This window comes from Lagenorhynchus albirostris, chromosome 2 (genome assembly GCF_949774975.1).
Source record: "Lagenorhynchus albirostris chromosome 2, mLagAlb1.1, whole genome shotgun sequence".
Lineage (NCBI taxonomy): Eukaryota > Metazoa > Chordata > Mammalia > Artiodactyla > Delphinidae > Lagenorhynchus > Lagenorhynchus albirostris.
The window spans coordinates 32,227,812-32,252,564 of NC_083096.1; positions in this window are offsets into that span (position 1 = coordinate 32,227,812).

The following is a 24,753-nucleotide window of genomic DNA, read 5'->3' on the forward strand; positions in this document are numbered from 1 at the left end:
TAGGTAGGTTTATTCCTAGGTATTTTATTCTTTTTGTTGCAATGGTAAATCGGAGTGTTTCCTTAATTTCTTTCAGATTTTTCATTATTAGTGTATAGGAATGCAAGAGATTTCTGTGCATTAAATATGTATCCTGCAACTTTACCAAATTCATTGATTAGCTCTAGGAGTTTTCTGGTGGCATCTTTGGGATTCTCTATGTATAGTATCATGTCATCTGCAAACAGTGACAGTTTTACTTCTTCACTGCCAATTTGTATTCCTTTTTTTTCTTTTTCTTCACTGATTGCCATGGCTGGGACTTCCAAAACTGTGTTGAATAATAGTGGTGAGAGTGGACATCCTTGTCTCATTCCTGATCTTAGAGAAAATGCTTTCAGTTTTTCACCATTGAGAATGATGTCATATATGGCCTTTATTATGTTGTGGTAGATTCCCTCTATGCCAACTTTCTGGAGAGTTTTTGTCATAAATGGGTGTTGAATTTTGTCAAAACCTTTTTCAGCATCTATTGAGATGATCATATGGTCTTTATTCTTCAGATTGTTAGTATGATGTATCACATTGACTGATTTGTGTATATTGAAGAATCCTTGCATCTCTGGGATAAATCCTGCTTGATCATGGTGTATGATCCTTTTAATGTGTTGTTGGATTCTGTTGGCTAGTATTTTGTTGAGGATTTTTGCATCTATATTCATCAATGATATTGGTCTGTAATTTTCTTTTTTTGTAGTATCTTTTTCTGGTTTTGGTATCAGGGTGATGGTGGCCTCATGGAATGAGTTTGGGAGTCTTCCTCCCTCTGCAATATTTTGGAAGAGTTTGACAAGGATGGGTGTTAGCTCTTCTCTAAATGTTTGATAGAATTCACCTGTGAAGCCACCTGGTCCTGGACTTTTGTTTGTTGGAGGATTTTTAATCACCGTTTCAATTTCATTACGTGTGATTGGTCTGTTCATATTTTCTATTTCTAAGCATTTGTCCATTTCTTCCAGGTTGTCCATTTTATTGGCATAGAGTTGCTTGTAGTAGTCTCTTAGGATGCTTTGTATTTCTGTGGTGTGTGTTGTAACTTCTCCTTTTACATTTCTAATTTTATTGATTTGAGTCCTCTCCCTCTTTTTCGTGATGAGTCTGGATAATGGTTTATCAATTTTTTGTTTATCTTCTCAAAGAACCAGCTTTTTTTTTTTTTTTTTTTTTTTGCGATACACGGGTCTCTCACTGTTGTGGCCTCTCCCGTTGCGCAGCACAGGCTCCCGACACGCAGGCTCAGCGGCCATGCCTCACGGGCCCAGCCACTCTGTGGCATGTGGGATCTTCCCGGACCGGGGCATGCACCCATGTCCCTTGCATCGGCAGGTGGACTCTCAACGACTGCGCCACCAGGGAAGCCCAAAGAACCAGCTTTTAATTTTATTGATCTTTGCTACTGTTTTCTTTGTTTCTATTTCATTTATTTCTGCTCTGGTCTCTATGGTTTCTTTCCTTCTGCTAACTTTGGGTTTTGTTTATTCTTCTTTCTCTAGTTCCTTTACGTGTAAGGTTAGATTGTTTATTTGAGATCTTTCTTGTTTCTTGAGGTAGGCTTGTATAGCTATAAACTTCCCTCTTAGAACTGCTTTTGCTGCATCCCACAGGTTTTGGATTGTCATGTTTTCATTGTCATTTGTCTCTAGGTATTTTTTGATTTCCTCTTTGATTTCTTTAGTGAGCTCTTGGTTATTTAGTGACGTATAGTTTAGCCTCCATTTGTTTGTGCTTTTTATGGTTTTTTTCCCTGTAATTCATATCTAATCTCATAGCGTTGTGATCAGACAAGATGCTTGATATGATTTCAATTTTCTTAAATTTACTGAGGCTTGACTTGTGACCCAAGATGTGATCTATCGTGGAGAATGTTCCGTGCACACTGGAGAAGAAAGTGTAATCTGCTGTTTTTGGATGGAATGTCCTATAAATATCAATTAAATCTATCTGGTCTATTGTGTCATTTAAAGCTTCTGTTTCCTTATTTATTTTCATTTTGGATGATCTGTCCATTGGTGTAAGTGAGGTGTTAACATCCCCCACTATTATTGTGTTACTGTCGATTTCCTCTTTTATAGCTGTTAGCAGTTGCCTTATGTATTGAGGTGCCCCTACATTGGGTGCATATATATTTATAATTGTTATATCTTCTTTTGGATTGATCCCTTGATCATTAGGTAGTGTCCTTCCTTGTCTCTTGTAACATTCTTTATTTTAAAGTCTATTTTACCTGATATGTGTATTGCTATTCCAGCTTTCTTTTGATTTCCATTTCCATGGAATACCTTTTTCCATCCCCTCACCTTCAGTCTGTATGTGTTCCTAGATCTGAAGTGGGTCTCTTGTAGACAGCATATATATGGGTGTTGTTTCTGTATCCATTCAGCAAGCCTGTGTCTTTTGGTTGGAGCGTTTAATCCATTCACTTTTAAGATGATTATTGATATGTATGTTCCTATGACCATTTTCTCAATTGTTTTGGGTTTGTTTTTGCAGATCTTTTTCTTCTCTTGTGTTTCCCACTTAGAGAAGTTCCTTTAGCCTTTGTTGTAGAGCCAATTTGGTGGTGCTGAATTCTCTTAGCTTTTGCTTGTCTGTTAAGCTTTTGATTTTTCCATCTACTCTGAATGAGATCCTTGCCAGGTAGAGTAATCTTGGTTGTAGGTTCTTCCCTTTCATCACCTTAAGTATATCATGCCACTCCCTTCTGGCTTGTAGAGTTTCTGCTGAGAAATCAGCTGTTAACCTTATGGGAGTTCCCTTGTATGTTATTTGTCATTTTTCCCTTGCTGCTTTCAATAAGTTTTCTTTGTCTTTAATTTTTGCCAATTTGATTACTCTGTGTCTCAGCGTGTTTCTCCTTGGGTTTATCCTGTATGGGACTCTCTGTGCTTCCTGAACTTGGGTGGCTATTTCCTTTCCCATGTTAGGGAACTTTTCGACTATAATCTCTTCAAATACTTTCTCGGGTCCTTTCTCTCTCTCTCTTCTCCTCTGGGACCCCTATAATGCGAATGTTGTTGCCTTTAATGTTGTTCCAGATGTCTCTTAGGCTGTCTTCATTTCTCTTCATTCTTTTTTCTCCATTCTGTTCTGCAACAGTGAATTCCACCATTCTGTCTTCCAGGTCACTTATTCGTTCTTCTGCCTCAGTTATTGTGCTATTGATTCCTTCTAGTGTAGTTTTCATTTCAGTTATTGTACTGTTCATCTCTGTTTGTTCGTTAATTCTTCTGGGTCTTTGTTAAACATTTCTTGCATGTTCTCGATCTTTGCCTCCATTCTTTTTCCGAGGTCCTGGATCATATTCACTATAATTATTCTGAAATCTTTTTCTGGAAGGTTGCCTCTCTCCACTTCATTTAGTTGTTTCTCTGGGGTTTTATCTTGTTCCTTCATCTGGCACATAGCCCTCTGCCTTTTCTTCCTGTCTCTCTGTGAATGTGGTTTTTGTTCCACAGGCTGCAGGATTGTATTTCTTCTTGCTTCTGCTGTCTGCCCTCTGGTGGATGAGGCTATCTCTAGCTCATTTTTTAAAGGAAATAAACTCATGTGTTTCCTAACTGATTCTATGTTTCTTACTAAAATGGTAGGAACACTTTAGTGATTGTGATGATTATTGGAGACTCAGCATGAACTAGCTTGAGAGTTAAAAACTCCTCAGGGCTCAGTCTAAGTTAGGGCACACTTTGTGTGTTTTACCTCCAGAAGCTCCACCCAGTTCTCACATTAAAGATTGGGGAAAAATCTCTTGTTCCTTGCCAAGGGAGAGGAAAAGCAATTATTTGGAAATAGGCCTGGAGCATTGTCCATAACAAAGACTTGTCCTCTAAGGGAAACTACTTTACCAGAGCTTTATCTGAGCTGCGGAAAATCAGTTAGCCAACTCTGGCCCCCTTTAGCCTTCCTGTGTCATGTAAGAGGAGTAAACACAAAGGCTAAGAAATTCTTTTGAAGGGCACAGCCCAGAGACTGAGGTCCACCTAAAAAGCTGAGATTTATATAAGATTATAGAATGCAACCCCTCCCCAACAATTTGCCTGCAAATCAACAAAGTTCTAGTGGATTACCTATAACAGTGAATTACAAATGAGAGAGCTGCAAGACACAGACTCTATTTAAGAAGGAATTCTAAGGGAAACCCAAGGACAACAAGAGAGGAAACAAACAAACAAACAAGGAAAGTAGGGGACACTGAAGCCTCTGACACTTACAGCTACATTAAACATGAAACTCAGTCCCATTCCTTGCCCCATTAATATAAAATCTCATACTAAAAGCTTAATTATTTCAGTTTCTATTTCTTGATACATCATGTCCAGCTTTCAACAAAAAATTACAAGCCATGATAAAAGGCAAGTAAAAACACAGTTTGAAAAGAACCGAACTCAGATAAGACACAGATTTTTGAATGAGCATATATGGAAGTTAAAATTACTATGATTAATATGTTAAAGGCTCTAATGAAAGAGTAGACAACATGCAAGAACAGGTGGGTAATGTAAGCAGAGAGGTGGAAATTCTAAGAATCAAAAGAAAATGCCAGAAATCAAGAGCATTGTAAAAGATAAGAAGAATGTCTTTGGTAGTCTCATCAGTAGACTGGAATCAGCCAAGGAAAGAATCAGTGGTCTTGAAGATATCAATAGAAACTACCCAGGGCTTCCCTAGTGGTGCAGTGGTTAAGAATCTGCCTGTTAATGCAAGGGACACGGGTTCAAGTCCTAGTCTAGGAAGATCCCACATGCCGTGGAGCAACTAAGCCCATGCACCACAACTACTGAGCCTGTGCTCTAGAGCCCGCAAGCCACAACTACTGAGCCTGCGTGCCACAACTACTGAAGACCATGTATCTAGAGCCTGTGCTCTGCAACAAGAGAAGCCACTGCAATGAGAAGCCCATGTACTGCAATGAAGAGTAGCCCCCACTGGCTGCAACTAGAGAAAGCCTGTGTGCACCAATGAAGACCCAACACAGCCAAAAATAAAAATAAATTAATTAATTAATTTTTTTTAAAAAAGAATTCACCTGCCAATGCAGGGGATACAGCTTCAAGCCCTGGTCCAGGAGGATCCCACATGCTGCAGAGCAACTAAGCCTGCGAGCCACAACTAATGAGCCTGTGCACCACAACTACTGAAGCCCACATGCCTAGACCCTGCGCTTTGCAACAAGAAAGGACACTGCAATGAGAAGCCCGCGCACCGCAACGAAGAGTAGCCCCTGCTTGCCATGAGAGAAAGCCCGCGTGCAACAATGAAGACCCAACACAGCCAAAAATAAATAAATAAAATAAATAAATTTTTAAAAAATAAGAAACTACCCAAACTGAAATTTTAAAAGAAAAATAGAATTAAAAATAAAAGAACACCCAAGAAATGTGGAACAATTGCAAAGGATGTAACATACATGTAATGGGAATATAAGAATGAGAAGAAAGAAAGAAGCAGAAGAAATATTTGAGGCCAAAAATAAAATAAATAAAATGTTTTAAAAATTCCAAAATTAATGACAGACATCAAAATCACTGATCCAGCAAATTCAGCGAACACCAAGCAGTATAAATATGAAAAAAAAATCCACAAAACTATGCTTAAGCATATCATATTCAAACTACAGGACACCAAAGACAAAGAGCAAATCTTGAAAGAAGTCAGAAGGAAAATATGCCTTACCTTTAAAAGAGCAAGGATAAGAAATACATGAGGCTTATTATCAGAATCCACACAAGGAAGAAGAGAATGGAGTGAAATATTAATGTGTTAAAAGAAAAAATATCAACTTAGAGTTCTGGATCTAGCAAAAAATTACCCTTCAAAAATAAAGAAACAATAAACACTTTTTCAGACAAAGAAAAATTGAGGAAATCTATTGTTTGTAAGAAAATTTAAAGAAGTTTTTTAGAGGGATGGAAAATGATATAGGTCAAAAACTCAGATCTACCTAACAAAAGGAAGAGTATTTTTAATTAAAGTCCTTTATTTTTCTTATTCTTAATGAATCTAATAGATAACTGTTCAAAATAATAATAGCAACAATGTATTGGGTGATTATAGCATATGGATGAGTGAAATAAATGACAGCAAGGCTATAAGAGACATAAGGGAGGAATTGGGAATAATCTGTTATAAAGCACCTGTACCACTCATGAAATTGTATAATGTCCTTTGAATCTGGATTTATGTTAGTTGTAAATGTATGTTGCAAACTCTAAGACAACCACTAAAAATATTTAAAAAGAAGTACAACTGATATACTAAAAGAAAAGGGAAAAGGCAATCCTGTAAAACATTCAGTTATAACTAGAGAAGGCAGAAAAAGAGGGGAAGATAAAAAAGGAACAAGTGTGACCAATAGAGCACATTTACAAACATGGTAGAAATTAACCCAACTGTATCAATAATCATTTTAAATGTGAATGGTCTAAATATACAAATTAAAAGACAGAAACTGTCATAATTGATTAAAAAACACAACTCGTTTATAAGAAATCCACTTTAAATATAAAGACACAAATATATTAAAAGTAAAATGATGGAGAAAGATATACCATGCCAATACTAATCAAAGAAAGCTGGAGTAGACATATCAATTTCAGACAAAGCAGACTTCAGACCAAGGAAAATTATCAGAGATAAAGAGGGGCACTGCATAATGATAAAATAATCAATTCTCCAAGAATACATAGCAATTCTTAATGTGTATACACCTAACAACAGAGCATCAAAACAGTGAGGCAAAAACTGAGAACATCAAGGAGAAATAGACAAATCCACTATTATAGTTGGAGACTTCAACACCCCTATCAGTGTTTGACAGACCCAGTCTGTCAAAATCAGGCATAAAATCAGTAAGAATACAATTGAATTGAACAGCACCACTAACCAACTGGATCTAATTGACATTTATAGATTACTTCATCCAACAGCAATATAATCCACGTTCTCCTCAAGCTTACATGGAACATTCACCAAGATAGAGCATATTCTAGGCCATAAAACACATCTTAACATATTTGAAAGAATATTTATCATGCAAACTATGCTCTTAGACCACAATGCACTTAAACTAGAAATCAATAACAGAAAGATAGCTGGAAAATAAAAAAAAAACATTTGGAGATTAAACTTATAAATAATACATAGGTCAAAGAAGTCTCAAGAGAGATGAGAAAATAGTTTGACCTATATGAAAATGAAAATACATCAAAATTTGTGTGACGCCATGAAAGCAGTGATTAAGAGGAAATTTTATAACATTGAATGTATTTATTAGAAAAAAAGAAAACTCTAAAATCACTAGTTTAAGTGTTCACCTTAGGAGACTAGGTAAATAATGGTAATATAAACCTAAAGCAAGTAGAAGAAAATAAATTGAAAAATTACGGCAGAAATCAAAACAACTGAAAACAAGAAATCAATAAAGGAAGTCAATAAAAACCAAAAGTTGGTTCTTTGAAAAGATCAATAAAATTGATAAACTTTTAGCCAGGCCAACCAAGAAAAGAAAAAGAGAAGACAATAATTACTAATATCAGAAATATGTGAAAGGGGGCTCATCATTACTAATCCCATGGACATTAAAAGGATAATAGAGGGGGACTTATTTGACAGTCCAGTGGTTAACACTGCATGCTTCCAACACAGGGGGTGCAGGTTCGATCCCTGGCCTGGGAACTAAGATCCCACATGCTGTGTGATGCAGCCAAAAAATTTTTTTTAAAAAAAGGATAATAGAGGAATATTATGAACAATGTTATGCCCACAAATTTGATGACTTAGACTAAATGGATCAGTTCCTTGAGAGACACAAACTATCAAAACTCACATAAGGAAAAATAGATAATCTGAATAGGCCTTTAAATGATTAAAGAAATTGAATCAATAATTAATAGCCTTCCAAAAAAGAAAGCACCAGGCCCAGATGGGTTCACTAGTGAATTCTACTAAACATTTAAGGAAGAAATGATACCAATTCTCTACAGAGTAATACTTCCTAACTCATTCCATGAGGTTAGTGTTACCCTGATACTGAAACCAGATAAAGATATTACAGCAGGAAAGCTACAGGCCAATATCTCTCATGAACATAGATGGAAAAATCCTCAACAAAATATTAGCAAATCAAATCCAACAATGTAAAAAATTATAAAAAAAAGAATTATACAACATGACCAAATGAGATTTATTCCAGGCCTGCAAGCCTGGTTCAACATTTGAAAATCAATTAATGTTATTCATCACATCAATAGGCTTAAGAAGAAAAATTACATTATCAGATAGATGTAGAAAAAGCATTTGACAAAATCCATCACTCATTTATGACAAAATAATCTTAGCAAACCAGGAATGGAGGGAAACTTCTTCAACTTTATAAAGAACATCTACAAAGAACCTATAGCTAACATCATTATTAGTTGTGAGAAACTAGATGCTTTTCCTGTTACAAAGGGAAATAAATTGGGAACAAGGCAAGGATGTCCCCTCTCACTACTCCTTTTCCACATTGTATTGGATTTCCTAGCTAATGCATTAACACAAGAAAAAAAGGAAATTAAAGACATATAGCTTTAGAAGGAATAACTAAAATTGTCTTTGTTCACAGGTGGTATGATTGCCTACGTAGAAAATCTCACAGAATCAACAACAACAAAAACTATCTTGGAACTAATGAGGAATTGTAGAAAGGTATCAGGATATGTTAATATGCAAAGTCAATTCCTTTCACATACACAAGCAATGAACAATTGGAATCTGAAATTTCAAACACAATACCATATTACATTAGTGCGCATGCACACACACACACACACACACACACACACACAGATAAATACTTAGCTTTAAATCTAACAAAATATGTACAGGGTGCTCATGAGGAAAACTACAAAACTCCAATGAAAGAAAATTTAAAAGATCTAAATAAATGGAGAGATAGTCCATGTTAATAAATAGGAAGATTCAATATTGTTAAGATGCCAATTCTTACCAACTTGACTATCAATTCACATAATCCCAATAAAAATCCCAGCAAGTTATTTTGTGAATATTGACAAGTTGATTCCAAGATTTAAGTGAAAAAAAAAAGGCCAATACTGAAGAAAAAGAACCAAGTCAGAAGGCTGACTTTATATGAATTCAACACTTACTGTGAAGCTACAGTAAACAAGACAGCATTGGTATTAGTGAAAGAATAGGTAAATACATTAATTTAACAGAATAGAGAGCACAGAAATAAACCCACCCAAATAGAGTCAACTGATCTTTGACAAAGGGGTCAATGGAGAAAAATAGTTTTTCCAGCAAATGGTACTGAAGCAATTGGATACCATGTCTGGTGTTCCCCAAATCACCCTCAGATTTAATGATTCACTAGGTCTCAAAGAACTCTGAAAACATGTTATGCTCATGGTTATGGTCTACTACGTGAAAGAACACAGATTAAAATCAGCAAAGGAAAAACACACACTGGAAAGACCAGGAGCAAGTTTCTAGTTGTTTTCTCCCAGTGGAGCTGTACAGACAGTGCTTAATTCTCCCAGCAACAATATGTGACAACATGTACAAAGTATTGCTAACCAGGGGAGCTCACCTGAGCTTTGGTGTCAGTCACATAGGCATGGAACATTAGGGTGATTAACCTTAGTTGCTCCTTTTCCAGCCCCTCCAGAGGTCAAATTAATATAGCATCATACAAGACCCCCAAAATAAATCACATTGTTAGAATAAACTATCTGGCATGATCCAAGACCCCAAGTATGAAAAAACAGGCAGGATATTTCATGAACTTAAAGGTTATTTCCAAGAAGCAGTTCAGGAGCCAGTCCCTTCTTTAGAATGTGCAGGGTTTGAACACCCCAAGGCTGCTGAGTTAAACCTTTGCTGAAGAGACATCCATATGCAAACAAATAAAATAAAATGAATCCAGACACAAACATAGCACCTTTCATAAAATTAACTCAATATGGATCATATATCTAAATGCAAAACACAAAACTGTAAAAGTTTTAGAAAGTAGCATAGGAGAAAATCTAGGTGACCTCGAGTTTGCTGACAAGTTTTTAGACAAATGCCAAAAGCACAATGCATGAAAGAAAAAAATTGCTAAGTTGGACTCTATTAAAATCAAAAACTTCTCTGTGACACTGTTAACAGAATGAAAATACAAGCCACAGACTGGGAGAAAATATTTGCACATCTGATGTGATTTGCATATTTGATATGTGTTTAGTATCCAAAATATACACAGAACCCTAAAACTCAACAGTAAGAAAACAAACAACCCAATTAAAAATGGGCAAAATATCTGAACAGACACTTTACAAAAGAAGACATATAGATGGCAAATAAGCACATACAAAGATGTTCACATCCTATTTCCTTAGGTAATTGCAAATTAAGACAACAACACATACAAGGAGGAACCAGCAAGTGAGCAGGACACGAGTGGTCCATGAGGCAGTCATGATGTGGAATGGACCGCCTGGCTGGTACCACATTTTAGAGCACATTGTTTCCCACTTAAATTTCCTTTGATGAGTACTTGAGAAAAAAAAAGTAATAACCCAGCCATTATCACACATCAAAAAACTGAGGTTCTGCTCCCTTTGAGGATTTTACCTAATGCTAAAGAGAGAGAAGAAATCCTCATCATACACTGTACAAGCACACTAAAAGTAGCCAGCAGATAAATTGACCTACAAATACTCTGAGCACATTAAGCTTTAAAGATATGGAGATTAGCTCAAGATGGCTGAGTAGAAGGACATAAGCTAACCCCTTCTCATGAAAACACCAAAATCACAACTAACTGTTGAACAATCATTGATGAAAAAATGCTGGAACCTATGAAAAAAGATGCCCTATGTCCAAAGACAAAGAAGAAGCCACAATGAGATGGTAGGAGGGATGCAACTGCAATAAAATCAAATCCCATACCTCTGGGTGGGCAACCCACAAACTGGAAAATAATTATACGGCAGAAGTTCTCCCACAGGAGTGAAAGTCCTGGGCACAATGTCAGGCTTCCCAGTGTAGGGGTCCAGCAATGGAAGGAGGAGCCTCCAGAGAATCTGACTTTGAAGGCCAATGGTCTTTGATTGCAAGAATTCCACAGGACTGGGGGAAACAGAAACTCCATTCTTGGAGGGCACACACAAGCTCTCATGTGCAACAGGACCCAGAGAAAAAAAGCAGTGACCTCAGATCTACCTGCTAGTATTGGAGGGTCTCCTGCAGAGGTGGGGATGGCTGTGGCTAACTGCGGGGACAAGGACACTGGCAGTAGCAGTTCTGGGGAGTACTCATTGGTGTGAGCCCTCTTAGAGGCTGCCATTATCCCCACCCAACAGCCTGTAGGCTCCAGGACTCTGATGTCTCAGGCCAAACAACCAACAGTGCAGGGGGGACAAAACCCCACCCATCAGCAGACAGACTGCTTAACGTCTTCCTGAGCATGGCCTTGCCTGCCAGAGGGACAAGACCCAGCTCCACCCACCAGTGGGCAGGAGCCAGTTGCTCCCATCAGGAAGCCTGCACAAGCCTCTTAGACAGCCTCATCCACCAGAGGGAAGATAGCAGAATCAAGAAGAACTACAATCTTGCAGTCTGCAGAACAGAAACCACAAACACAGAAAGTTAGACAAAATGAGACAGCAGAGGAATATGTCCCAGGTGAAGGAGCAAGATAAAACCCCAGAAGAAAAATTAAGTGAAGTGGAGATAGACAACCTACCAGAAAAAGAATTTAGAATAATGATAGTGAAGATGATCCAAGATGTCGGAAAAAGAATGGAGGAACAGATCAAGAAGATACAAGAAATGTTTAACAAAGAACTAAAGAAGAAACAAACAGAGATGAACAATTAAATAACTGAAATGAAAAATACACTAGAAGGGATCAGTAGCAGAATAACAGAGGCAGAAGAATGGATAAGTGACCTGGAAGACAGAATGGTGGAAATCACTGCCACAGAACAGAACAAAGAAAAAAGAATGAAAAGAAATGAAGAGTCTAAGAGACATCTGGGACAACATAAACACATAAATATTTGCATTATAGGGGTTGCAGAAAGAGAGAAAACACCTGGGAAAATATTTGAAGAGATAATAGCTGAAAAGTTCCCTAACATGGGAAAGGAAACAATCATCAAAGTCCAGGAAGCACAGAGAGTCCCAGGCAGGATAAACCCAAGGAGGAACATGCCAAGACACATAGTAATCAAACTGACAAAAATAAATGACAAAGAAGATAAAGAAAAAATATTAAAGGCAACAAGGGAAACCCAATGAATAATATGCAAGGGAACTCCCATAAGGTTATCAGCAGATTTCTCAGCAGAGACTCTGCAGGCCAGAAGGGATGAAAGGAAAGAACCTACAACCAAGAATACTCTACCCACCAAAGATCTCATTCAGATTCAATGGAGAAATCAAAAGATTTCCAGACAAGCAAAAGCGAAGAGAATTCAGCACAACCAGACCAGCTTCACAACAATGCTAAAGGAACTTCTCTAAGTGGAAAAGAAAAGTCCACAGCTAGAAACAAGAAAATTGCAAATGGAAAAGCTCACTGGTAAAGGTAAACATACAGTAAAGGTAGGAAGTCATTCACACACAAATATGATATCAAAACAAGCAATTGTGAGAAGAGGAGAGCACAGATGCAGGATATTGGAAATGCATCTGAAATTAAAAGACCGGTAACTTAAAACAATCTTTTTAATATATAGACTGCTATATCAAAGCCTCATGGTAGGACTTCCCTGGTGGTTCAGTGGTTAAGACTCCATGGTCCCAATGCAGGGGGCCTTGGTTCAATCCCTGGTCAGGGAAATAGATCCCACATGCCACAACTAAGAGCCTGCATGCCACAACTAAAAGATCCCACATGCCGCAAATAAAAAATCCCACATGCAACAATGAAGATCCCTCACATGGCAAAGAAGATCTCATGTGCTGCAACTAAGACCCAGTGCAGCCAAATAAACAAATAAATATTTTTTTAAAAAACAAAATTCCTTAAAAAAAAAAAACCTCATGGTAACCACAAACCTAAAATCTACAATAGATATAAACACAAAAAAATAAAAAGGAATCCAAACACAACACTAAAGTTAGTCAACAAGAGAAGAGAACAAAAGAGGAAGGGAAGAAAAAAGACCTACAAAAACAAATACAAAACAATTAACAAGATGGCAATAAGAACGTACATAAATGTATTAAATGCTCCAATCAAAACATATAGACTGGCTGAATGGATGCAAAAACAAGACCTGTATATATGCTGTTTATGAGAGACCCACTTCAGATCTAGGGACACATATAGACTGAAAGTGAGGGGATGGAAAAAAATATTCCATGCAAGTGGAAATCAAGAGAAAAAAGGAGTAGCAATACTCATATCAGACAAAAATAGACTTTAAAATAAAGACTGTTACAAGAGACAAGGAAGGACACTACACAATGATCAGAAATCAATCCAAGAAGAAGATATAACAATTGTAAGTATATATGCACGAAACACAGGAGTACCTCAATAGATAAGGCAAATGCTAACAACCATAAGAAGAGAAACTGACAGTAGCACAATAATAGTGGGGGGCTTTAACACCCCACTTTCATCAATGGAGAGATCATCCAGACAGAAAATCAATAAGGAAACACAGGCCTTCAATGACACATTAGACCAGATGGACTTAATTAATATTTATAGAGCATTCCATCCAAAAGCAGTGGAATATACATTCTTCTCAAGTGCACATGGAACATTCTCCAGGATTGATCACATGCTGAGCCACAAAGCAAGCCTCAGTAAATTTAAGAAAATTTAGATCATATCAAGCATCTTTTCTGACCACAACACTCTAAGATTAGAAATAAACTACAAGAAAAAACTATAAAAAACACAAACATGTGGAGGTTAAACAATATGCTACTAAACAACCAATGGATCACTGAAGAAATCAAAGAGGAAATCAAAAAATATCTAGAGACAAATGAAAACAAAAGCACAACTATCCAAAACCTATTGGAAACAGCAAAAGCAGTTCTAAGAGAGAAGTTTATAGCAATACAATCTTAACTCAGGAAACAAACAAAAAAAATCACAAATAAACAACCTAACCTTGCACCTAAAGCAACTAGAGAAAGAAGAACAAAACAAAACCCAAAGTTAGAAGAAGGAAAGAAATCATAAAGTTCAAAACAGAAATAAATGAAATAGAAATGAAGAAAACAATAGAAAAGATCAGGGAATTTACTGGAAGTCCAGTGGTTAGCTTGCACTTTCGAGGGCCTGGGTTCAATCCCTGGTCAGGGAACTAAAATCCCACAATCTGCACAGTGTGTAAAAAAAAAAAAAAGAAAGAAAGAAATCAATGAAACTGAAAGCTGTTTCTTTGAAAAGATAAACAAAATTGATAAACCTTTAACCAGACTCATCAAGAAAAAAAGGGAGAAGGGCTCAAATCAATAAAATTACAAATGTAAAAGGAGACATTTCAATGGACACCACAGAAATACAAAGGATCATAAGATACCATTACAAGCAACACTATGCCAGTAAAATGGACAACATGGAAGAAATCAACAAATTCTTAGAAAGGTACAATCTCCCAAGATTGAACCAAGAAGAAATAGAAAATATGAACAGACCAATCACAAGCACTGAAATTGAAACTGTGATTTCAAAACTCCAAACAAACAAAAGTCCAGGACCAGATGTCTTCACAGGTGAATTCTATCAAACATTTAGAGAGGAAGTTAACACCTATCCTTCTGAAACTATTCCAAAAAATTGCAGAGGAAGGAATACTCCCAAACTCATTCTATGAGGCCACCACCACCCTGATACCAAAACCAGACAAAGGCATTACAAAAGAAGAAAATTACAGGCCAATATCACTGATGAACATAGATGCAAAAATCCTCAACAAAATACTAGCAAACAGAATTCAACAATACATTAAAAGGATCATACACCATGATCAAGTGGGATTTATCCCATGGATGCAAGGATTCTTCAATATCCACAAATCAATCAGTGTGATTCACCACATCAACAAACTGAAGAATAAAAATAATATGATCATCTCAATAGATGCAGAAAAACCTTTTGACAAAGTTCAATACATATTTATGATAAAAACTCTCTAGAAGGTGGGCTTAGAGGGAACCTACCTCAAAATAATAAAGGCCATATATGACAAACCTACAGCTAACATCATACTCAATGGTGAAAAGCTGAAAGCATTTCCTGTAAGATAAGGAACAAGACAATGTTGTCCACTCTCACCACTTTTATTCAACGTAGTTGTGGAAGTTCTAGCCATGGCAATCAGAGAAGAAAAAGAAATAAAAGGAATCCAAGTTGGAAAAGAAGTAAAACTGTCACTGTTTGCAGAGTACATACTATACAAAGAAAATCCTGAAGATGCTATCAGAAAACTACTAGGGCTCATCAATGAATTCAGTAAAGTTGCAGGATACAAAATTAATACACAGAAATCTGTCATATTTCTATACACTAACAACAAAATATCAGAAGAGAAATTAAAGAAACAATCCCATTTACCATTGCATCAAAAAGAATAAAATACCTAGGAATAAACCTACCAAAGAAAACAAAAGACCTGTACTCCAAAAACTATAAGATGCTCGTGAAAAAAATTGAAGAAGACACAAACAGATGGAAAGATATACCATGTTCTTGGATTGGAAGAATCAATATTGTCAAAATGACTATACTACCAAAGGCAATCTACAGATTCAATGCAATCCCTATCAAATTACCAGTGGCATTTTTCACTGAACTAGAACAAAAAAAAATCTTAAAATTTGTATGGAGACACAAAAGACCCCAAAGAGCCAAAGCAATCTTGAGAAAGAAAAACAGAGCTTGGGCTTCCCTGGTGGCACAGTGGTTGAGAGTCCACCTGCCGATGCAGGGGACATGGGTTCGTACCCTGGTCCGGGAAGATCCCACATGCCGTGGAGCAGCTGGGCCCGTGAGCCATGGCCACTGAGCCTGCGCGTCCGGAGCCTGTGCTCCGCAACGGGAGAGGCCACAACAGTGAGAGGCTCACATACCGCAAAAAAAAAAAAAAAAAAAAAAAAAAAAAAACCAGACCTGGAGGAATCAGACTCCCTGACTTCAGACTATACTACAAAGCTACAGTCATCAAAACAGTATAGTACTAGCACAGAAACAGAAATATAGATCAATGGAACTGGATAGAGAGTGCCAGAAATAAACTCACTCATCTGTGGTCAGGTAATCTATGACAAGGAGGCAAGACTATACAATGCATAAAAAAACCTAAAAGTAAGACAAGCTACTATAAAATTCTTAGAGGAAAACATAGGCAGACACTCTTTGACAAATATTGAAGCAATATCTTTTTCCAATTGTCTCCTAGAGTAATGGAAACACAAACAAAAATAAACAAATGGGGGTGGCCCTGAACCAAGATGGCAGAGTAGAAGGACATGCTCTCACTCCCTCTTGTGAGAACACCAGAATCACAACTAGCTGCTGGACAATCATCAACAGGAAAACACTGGAACTCACCAAAAACGATACCCCACATCCAAAGACAAAGGAGAAGCCATAATGAAATGGTAGGAGAGGCGCAATCACAGTAAAATCAAATCCCATAACTGTTGGGTGACTGATTCACAGACTGGAGAACACTTATACCACAGAGGTCCACCCACTAGAGTGTAGGTTCTGAGCCCCATGTCAGGCTTGTCAACCTGGGGGTCTGGCAATGGGAGGAGGAATTCCTAGATAATCAGAATTTGAAGACTAGTGGGATTTGATTGCAGGACTTTGACAGGACAGGGGGAAACAGAGACTCCACCCTTGGAGGGCACACAAAAAGTAGTGTGCACATCAGGACCCAGGGGAAAGAGCAGTGACCCCAGGGAAGACTGAACCAGACCTACCCTCTAGTGTTGGAGGGTCTCCTGCAGAGGCAGGGGGTGGCTGTGGCTCACTGTGGGGACAAGGACACTGTCAGCAGAAGTTCTGGGAAGTACACCTTGGCATGAGGCTTCCCAGAGTCTGCCCTTAGCCCCACCCAGGAGCCCAGATAGGCTCCAGTGTTGGGTTGCCTCAGGCCAAACAACCAACAACCATGGGAGGGAACAACCCTGGGAGGGAACACAGCCTACCCAGCAGCAGTCAAGTGGATTAAAGTTTTACTGAGTTCTGCCCATCAGAGCAACAGTCAGCTCTACCCACCACCAGTCCCTCTCATCAGGAAATTTGCACAGCCTCTTAGATAGCCTCATCCACCAGAGGGCAGACAGCAGAAGCAAGAAGAACTACAATCCTGCAGCCTGTGGAACAAAAACCACATTCACAGAAAGAGAGACAGGATGAAAAGGCAGAGGGCTATGTACCAGATGAAGGAACAAGATAAAACCCCAGAGAAACAACTAAATGAAGTGGAGATAGGCAACCTTCCAGAAAAAGATTTCAGAATAATGATAGTGAATATGATCCAGGACCTCGGAAAAAGAATGGAGGCAAAGATCGAGAACATGCAAGAAATGTTTAACAAAGACCCAGAAGAATTAACGAACAAACAGAGATGAACAGTACAATAACTGAAATGAAAACTACACTAGAAGGAATCAATAGCAGAATAACTGAGGCAGAAGAACAGATAAGTGACCTGGAAGACAGAATGGTGGAATTCACTGTTGCAGAACAGAATGGAGAAAAAAGAATGAAGAGAAATGAAGACAGCCTAAGAGACATCTGGAACAACATTAAAGGCAACAACATTCGCATTATAAGGGTCCCAGAGGAGAAGAGAGAGAGAGAAAGGACCCGAGAAAATATTTGAAGAGATTATAGTCGAAAAGTTCCCTAACATGGGAAAGGAAATAGCCACCCAAGTTCAGGAAGCACAGAGAGTCCCATACAGGATGAACCCAAGGAGAAACATGCTGAGACACAGAGTAATCAAATTGGCAAAAATTAAAGACAAAGAAAACTTATTGAAAGCAGCAAGGGAAAAATGACAAATAACATACAAGGGAACTCCCATAAGGTTAACAGCTGATTTCTCAGCAGAAACTCTACAAGCCAGAAGGGAGTGGCATGATGTACTTAAAGTGATGAAAGGGAAGAACCTACAACCAAGATTACTCTACCTGGCAAGGATCTCATTCAGAGTAGATGGAGAAATCAAAAGCTTAACAGACAAGCAAAAGCTAAGAGAATTCAGCACCACCAAACCGGCTCTACAACAAAGGCTAAAGGAATGTCTCTAAGTGGGAAACACAAGAGAAGAAAAAGACCTGCAAAAACAAACCCAAAACAATTGAGAAAATGATCATAGGAACATACATATCGATAATTGCCTTAAACGTGAATGGATTAAATGCTCCAACCAAAAGACACAGGCTTGCTGAATGGATACAGAAACAACACCCATATATATGCTGTCTACAAGAGACCCACTTCAGATCTAGGAACACATACAGACTGGAGGTGAGGGGATGGAAAAAGATATTCCATGCAAATGGAAATCAAAAGAAACATGGGGTAGCAATACTCATACAAGGTAAAATAGACTTTAAAATAAAGAATGTTACAAGAGACAAGGAAGGACACTACCTAATGATCAAGGGATCAATCCAAGAAGAAGATATAACAATTATAAATATATATGCACCCAATGTAGGGGCACCTCAATACATAAGGCAACTGCTAACAGCTATAAAAGAGGAAATCGACAGTAACACAATAATAGTGGGGGATGTTAACACCTCACTTACACCAATGGACAGATCATCCAAAATGAAAATAAATAAGGAAACAGAAGCTTTAAATGACACAATAGACCAGATAGATTTAATTGATATTTATAGGACATTCCATCCAAAAACAGCAGATTACACTTTCTTCTCCAGTGTGCATGGAACATTCTCCACGATAGATCACATCTTGGGTCACAAGTCAAGCCTCAGTAAATTTAAGAAAATTGAAATCATATCAAGCATCTTGTCTGACCACAACGTTATGAGATTAGAAATGAATTATAGGGAAAAAAACGTAAAAAGCACAAACACATGGAGGCTAAAGAATATGTTACTAAATAACCAAGAGCTCACTGAAGAAATCAAAGAGGAAATCAAAAAATACCTAGAGACAAATGACAATGAAAACATGACAATCCAAAACCTGTGGGATGCAGCAAAAGCAGTTCTAAGAGGGAAGTTTATAGCTATACAAGCCTACCTCAAGAAACAAGAAAGATCTCAAATAAACAATCTAACCTTACACGTAAAGGAACTAGAGAAAGAAGAACAAACAAAACCCAAAGTTAGCAGAAGGAAAGAAACCATAGAGACCAGAGCAGAAATAAATGAAATAGAAACAAAGAAAACAGTAGCAAAGATCAATAAAACTAAAAGCTGGTTCTTTGAGAAGATAAACAAAAAATTGATAAACCATTATCCAGACTCATCAAGAAAAAGAGGGAGAGGACTCAAATCAATAAAATTAGAAATGAAAAAGGAGAAGTTACAACACACACCACAGAAATACAAAGCATCCTAAGAGACTACTACAAGCAACTCTATGCCAATAAATTGGACAACCTGGAAGAAATGGACAAATGCTTAAAAATGTATAACCTTCCAAGACTGAACCAGGACGAAATAGAAAATATGAACAGACCAATCACACATAATGAAATTGAAACTGTGATTAAAAATCCTCCAACAAACAAAAGTTCAGGACCAGATGGCTTCACAGGTGAATTCTATAAACATTTAGAGAAGAGCTAACACCCATCCTTGTCAAACTCTTCCAAAAAATTGCAGAGGGAGGAAGACTCCCAAACTCATTCCATGAGGCCACCATCACCCTGATACCAAAACCAGACAAAGGTACTACAAAAAAAGAAAATTACAGACCAATATCATTGATGAATATAGATGCAAAAATCCTCAACAAAATACTAGCCAACAGAATCCAACAACACATTAAAAGGATCATACACCATGATCAAGTGGGATTTTCCCCAGAGATATAAGGATTCTTCAATATACACAAATCAGTCAATGTGATACATCATACTAACAATCTGAAGAATAAAAACCATATGATCATCTCAATAGATGTATTAAAAGCTTTTGACAAAATTCAACACCGATTTAAGATAAAAACTCTCCAGAAAGTGGGCATAGAGGGAACCTACCACAACGTAATGAAGGCCATATATGACATCATTCTCAACGGTAAAAAACTGAAAGCATTTCCTCTAAGATCAGGAACGAGATAAGGATGTCCACTCTCACCACTATTATTCAACACAGTTTTGGAAGCCCTAGCCATGGCAATCAGTGAAGAAAAAGAAAAAAAAGGAATACAAATTGGTAAAGAAGAAGTAAAACTCACTGTTTGCAGATGACATGATACTATACATAGAGAATCCCAAAGATGCCACCAGAAAACTCCTAGAGCTAATCAATGAATTTGGTAAAGTTGCAGGATACAAATTTAATGCACAGAAATCTCTTGCATTCCTATGCACTAATGATGAAAAATCTGAAAGAGAAATTAAGGAAACACTCCCACTTACCACTGCAACAAAAAGAATAAAATACCTAGGAATAAACCTACCTAGGGAGACACAAGACCTGTGTGCAGAAAACTATAAGACACTGATGAAAGAAATTAAAGATGATACCAACAGATGGAGAGATATACCATGTTCTTTGATTGGAAGAATCAATATTGTGAAAATGACTGTACTACCCAAAGCAATCTACAGATTCAATGCAATGCCTATCAAATTCCCAATGGCATTTTTTATGGAACTAGAACAAAAAATCTTAAAATTTGTATGGAAAATGGGCAGAAGACCTAAATAGACATTTCTCCAAAGAAGATATACAGACTGCCAACAAACACATGAAAGAATGCTCAACATCATTAATCATTAGAGAAATGCAAATCAAAACTACAATGAGATATCATCTCACACCAGTCAGAATGGCCATCATCAAAAAATCTAGAAACAATAAATGCTGGAGAAGGTGTGGAGAAAAGGGAACACTCTTGCACTGCTGGTGGGAATGTGAATTGGTTCAGCCACTATGGAGAACAGTATGGAGGTTCCTTAAAAAACTACAAATAGAACTACCATATGACCCAGCAATCCCACTACTGGGCATATATCCTGAGAAAACCAAAATTCAAAAAGAGTCATGTACCAAAATGTTCATTGCAGCTCTATTTACAATAGCCCAGAGATGGAAACAACCTAAGTGCCCATCATCGGATGAATGGATAAAGAAGATGTGGCACATATATACAATGGAATATTACTCAGCCATAAAAAGAAACGAAATTGAGCTATTTGTAATGAGGTGGATAGACCTAGAGTCTGTCATACAGAGTGAAGTAAGTCAGAAAGAAAAAGACAAATACCGTATGCTAACACATATATATGGAATTTAAGGGGAAAAAAAATGTCATGAAGAACCTAGGGGTAAGGCAGGAATAAAGACGCAGACCTCCTAGAGAACGGACTTGAGGTTATGGGGAGGGGGAAGGGTGAGCTGTGACAGGGCGAGAGAGAGTCATGGACATATACACACTAACAAACGTAGTAAGGTAGATAGCTAGTGGGAAGCAGCCGCATGGCACAGGGATATTGGCTCGGTGCTTTGTGACAGCCTGGAGGGGTGGGATAGGGAGGGTGGGAGGGAGGGAGATGCAAGAGGGAAGACATATGGGAACATATGTTTATGTATGACTGATTCACTTTGTTATAAAGCAGAAACTAACACACCATTGTAAAGCAATTATACCCCAATAAATATGTTAAAAAAAAAAAAACCTAAAAAAAAAAAAAAATTTTGTATGGAGACAAAAAAGACCCCGAATAGCCAAAGCAGTCTTGAGGGAAAAAAACGGAGCTGGAGGAATCAGACTCCCTGACTTCAGACTATACTACAAAGCTACAGTAATCAAGACAATATTGTACTGGCACAAAAACAGAAATATAGATCATTGGAACAAGATAGAAAACCCAGAGATAAACCCACGCACCTATGGTCAACTAATCTATGACAATGGAGGCAAGGATATACAATGGAGAAAAGACAGTCTCTTCAATAAGTGGTACTGGGAAAACTGCACAGCTACATGTAAAAGAATGAAATTAGAACACTCCCTAACACCATACACAATAATAAACTCAAAATGGATTCGAGACCTAAATGTAAGATCGGACACTATAAAACTCTTAGAGGAAAACATATGAAGAGCACTCTTTGACATCAATCACAGCAAGATCTTTTTTGATCCACCTCCTAGAGTAAAGGAAATAAAAACTAAAATAAACAAATGGGGCCTAATGAAACTTCAAAGCTTTTGCCCAGCAAAGGAAACCATAAACAAGATCAAAAGATAACCCTCTGAATGGGAGAAAATATTTGCAAATGAATCAACAAAGGATTAATCTCCAAAATATAAAAACAGCTCATGCAGCTCAATATTAAAAAGACAAACAACCCAGACCAAAAATGGGCAAAAGACCTAAAGAGACATTTCTCCAAAGAAGACATACAGATGGCCAAGAAGCACATGAATAGCTTCTCAACCTCACTAATTACTAGAGAAATGCAAATCAAAACTACAGTGAGGTATCACCTCACACAAGTTAGAATTGGCAGCATCAGAAAAGCTACAAACAACAAATGCTGGAGAGGGTGTGGGGAAAAGAGAACCCTCTTGCACTGTTGGTGGGAATGTAAATTGATACCGCCACTATGGAGAACAGTATGGAGGTTCCTTAAAAAACTAAAAATAGAATTACCATATGATCCAACAATCCCATTACTGGGCATATACCCAGAGAAAACCATAATTCAAAAAGACACACACACCCCAATGTTCATTGCAGCACTATTTACAATAGCCAGGTCATGGAAGCAACCTAAATGTCCATCGACAGACAAAGGGATAAAGAAGATGTGGTACATATATACAATGGAATATTACTCAGCCATAAAAAGGAATGAAATTGGGTCATTTGTTGAGACGTGGATGGATCTAGAGACTGTCATACAGAGTGAAGTAAGTCAGAAAGAGAAAAACAAATATCATGTATTAACACATATTCATGGAACGTAGAAATACAGTACAGATGAACCGGTTTGCAGGGCAGAAACTGAGACACAGATGTAGAGAACAAACATATGGACACCAAGGGGGGAAAGTGGTGGTGGGGTGGGAATTGTGGTGTGATGAATTGGGCATTTGGGATTGACATGTATACACTGATGTGTATTAAATTGATGACTAATAAGAACCTGCTGTATTAAAAATATATATAAAATAAAATTTAAAAATTTAAAAAAAAGGGTCCTAATTAAACTCAAAATCTTTTGCACAGCAAAGGAACTCATAAACAAAATGAAAAGACCTAACCCACAGAATGGGAGAAAATATTTGTAGACAATGTGACTGACAAGGGATTAATCTCCAAATTTTACAAATACGTCATGCAGCTCAATATTGAAAAAACAAACAACCCAATCAAAAAATGGGCATAAGGTCTAAATAGACATTTCTCCAAAAAAGACATAGAGATGGCCAAGAGGCACATGAAAAGATGGTCAACATCACTAATTATTAGCGAAATGCAGATCATAACTACAATGAGATGTCACCTCACACCAGTCAGAATGGCCATCGTCAGAAAATCTACAAAGAATAAGTTCTGGAGAGGGTGTGGAGAAAAGAGAACCCTCCTACACTGTTGGCGGGAATGTAAATTGGTACAGCCACTATGGAAAACATTATGGAAGCTCCTTAAAAAACTAAAATAAGAGTTACCATACAATCCAGCATTCCTATCCTGTGCATATATCTGGAGAAAAACATGGTTCAAAAGGTTACATGCACCCCAGTGTTCATTGCAGCACAGTTTACAATAGACAAGACATGGAAGCAACCTAAATGTCCATCGAGAGATGAATGGATAAAGATGTGGTACACATATACAATGAAATATTATTCAGCCATTAAAAAGAATGAAATAATGCCATTTGCAACAACATGGATGGACCTAGAGATTATCACACTAAGTGAAGTAAGTCAGACAGAGACAAATATCATATGATATTGCTCATATGTGGAATCTTAAAAAAATGATAGAAATGAATTTATTTACAAAACAGAAACAGATCACAGACATAAAGAAGAACTTATGGTTACTAGTGGGGAGAGGTGGGGAGGAGGGATAGATTGGGAGTTTGGGATTGACAGGTACACACTGCTATATTCAAAATAGACAACCAACAAGGACCTACTGTATAGCACAGGGAACACTGCTCAGTATTCTGTAGTAACCTAAATGGGAAAAGAATTTGAAAAAGAATAGAGATGTATTTATGTATAATTGAATCACTTTGTTGTACAACCAACACACCATTGTCAATCAACTATACTCCAATATAAAATAAAAATTTTTTAAAAAATAATAAAAGTAAAGATATGAAGTGGTTTCCAAAAAAAGATAACAATACATGCATATTAGAATGGCTAAACCAACATAAACAAAAAAATAATTGACAATATGAAATGCTGGTGAGGTTGCAGAGCTAAAAGAACTCTCATCGCTGGTGAGAATGCAAAACAGTACAGTCACTGTGGAGAGAGTTTGGTAGTTTCTTACAAAGAAAACA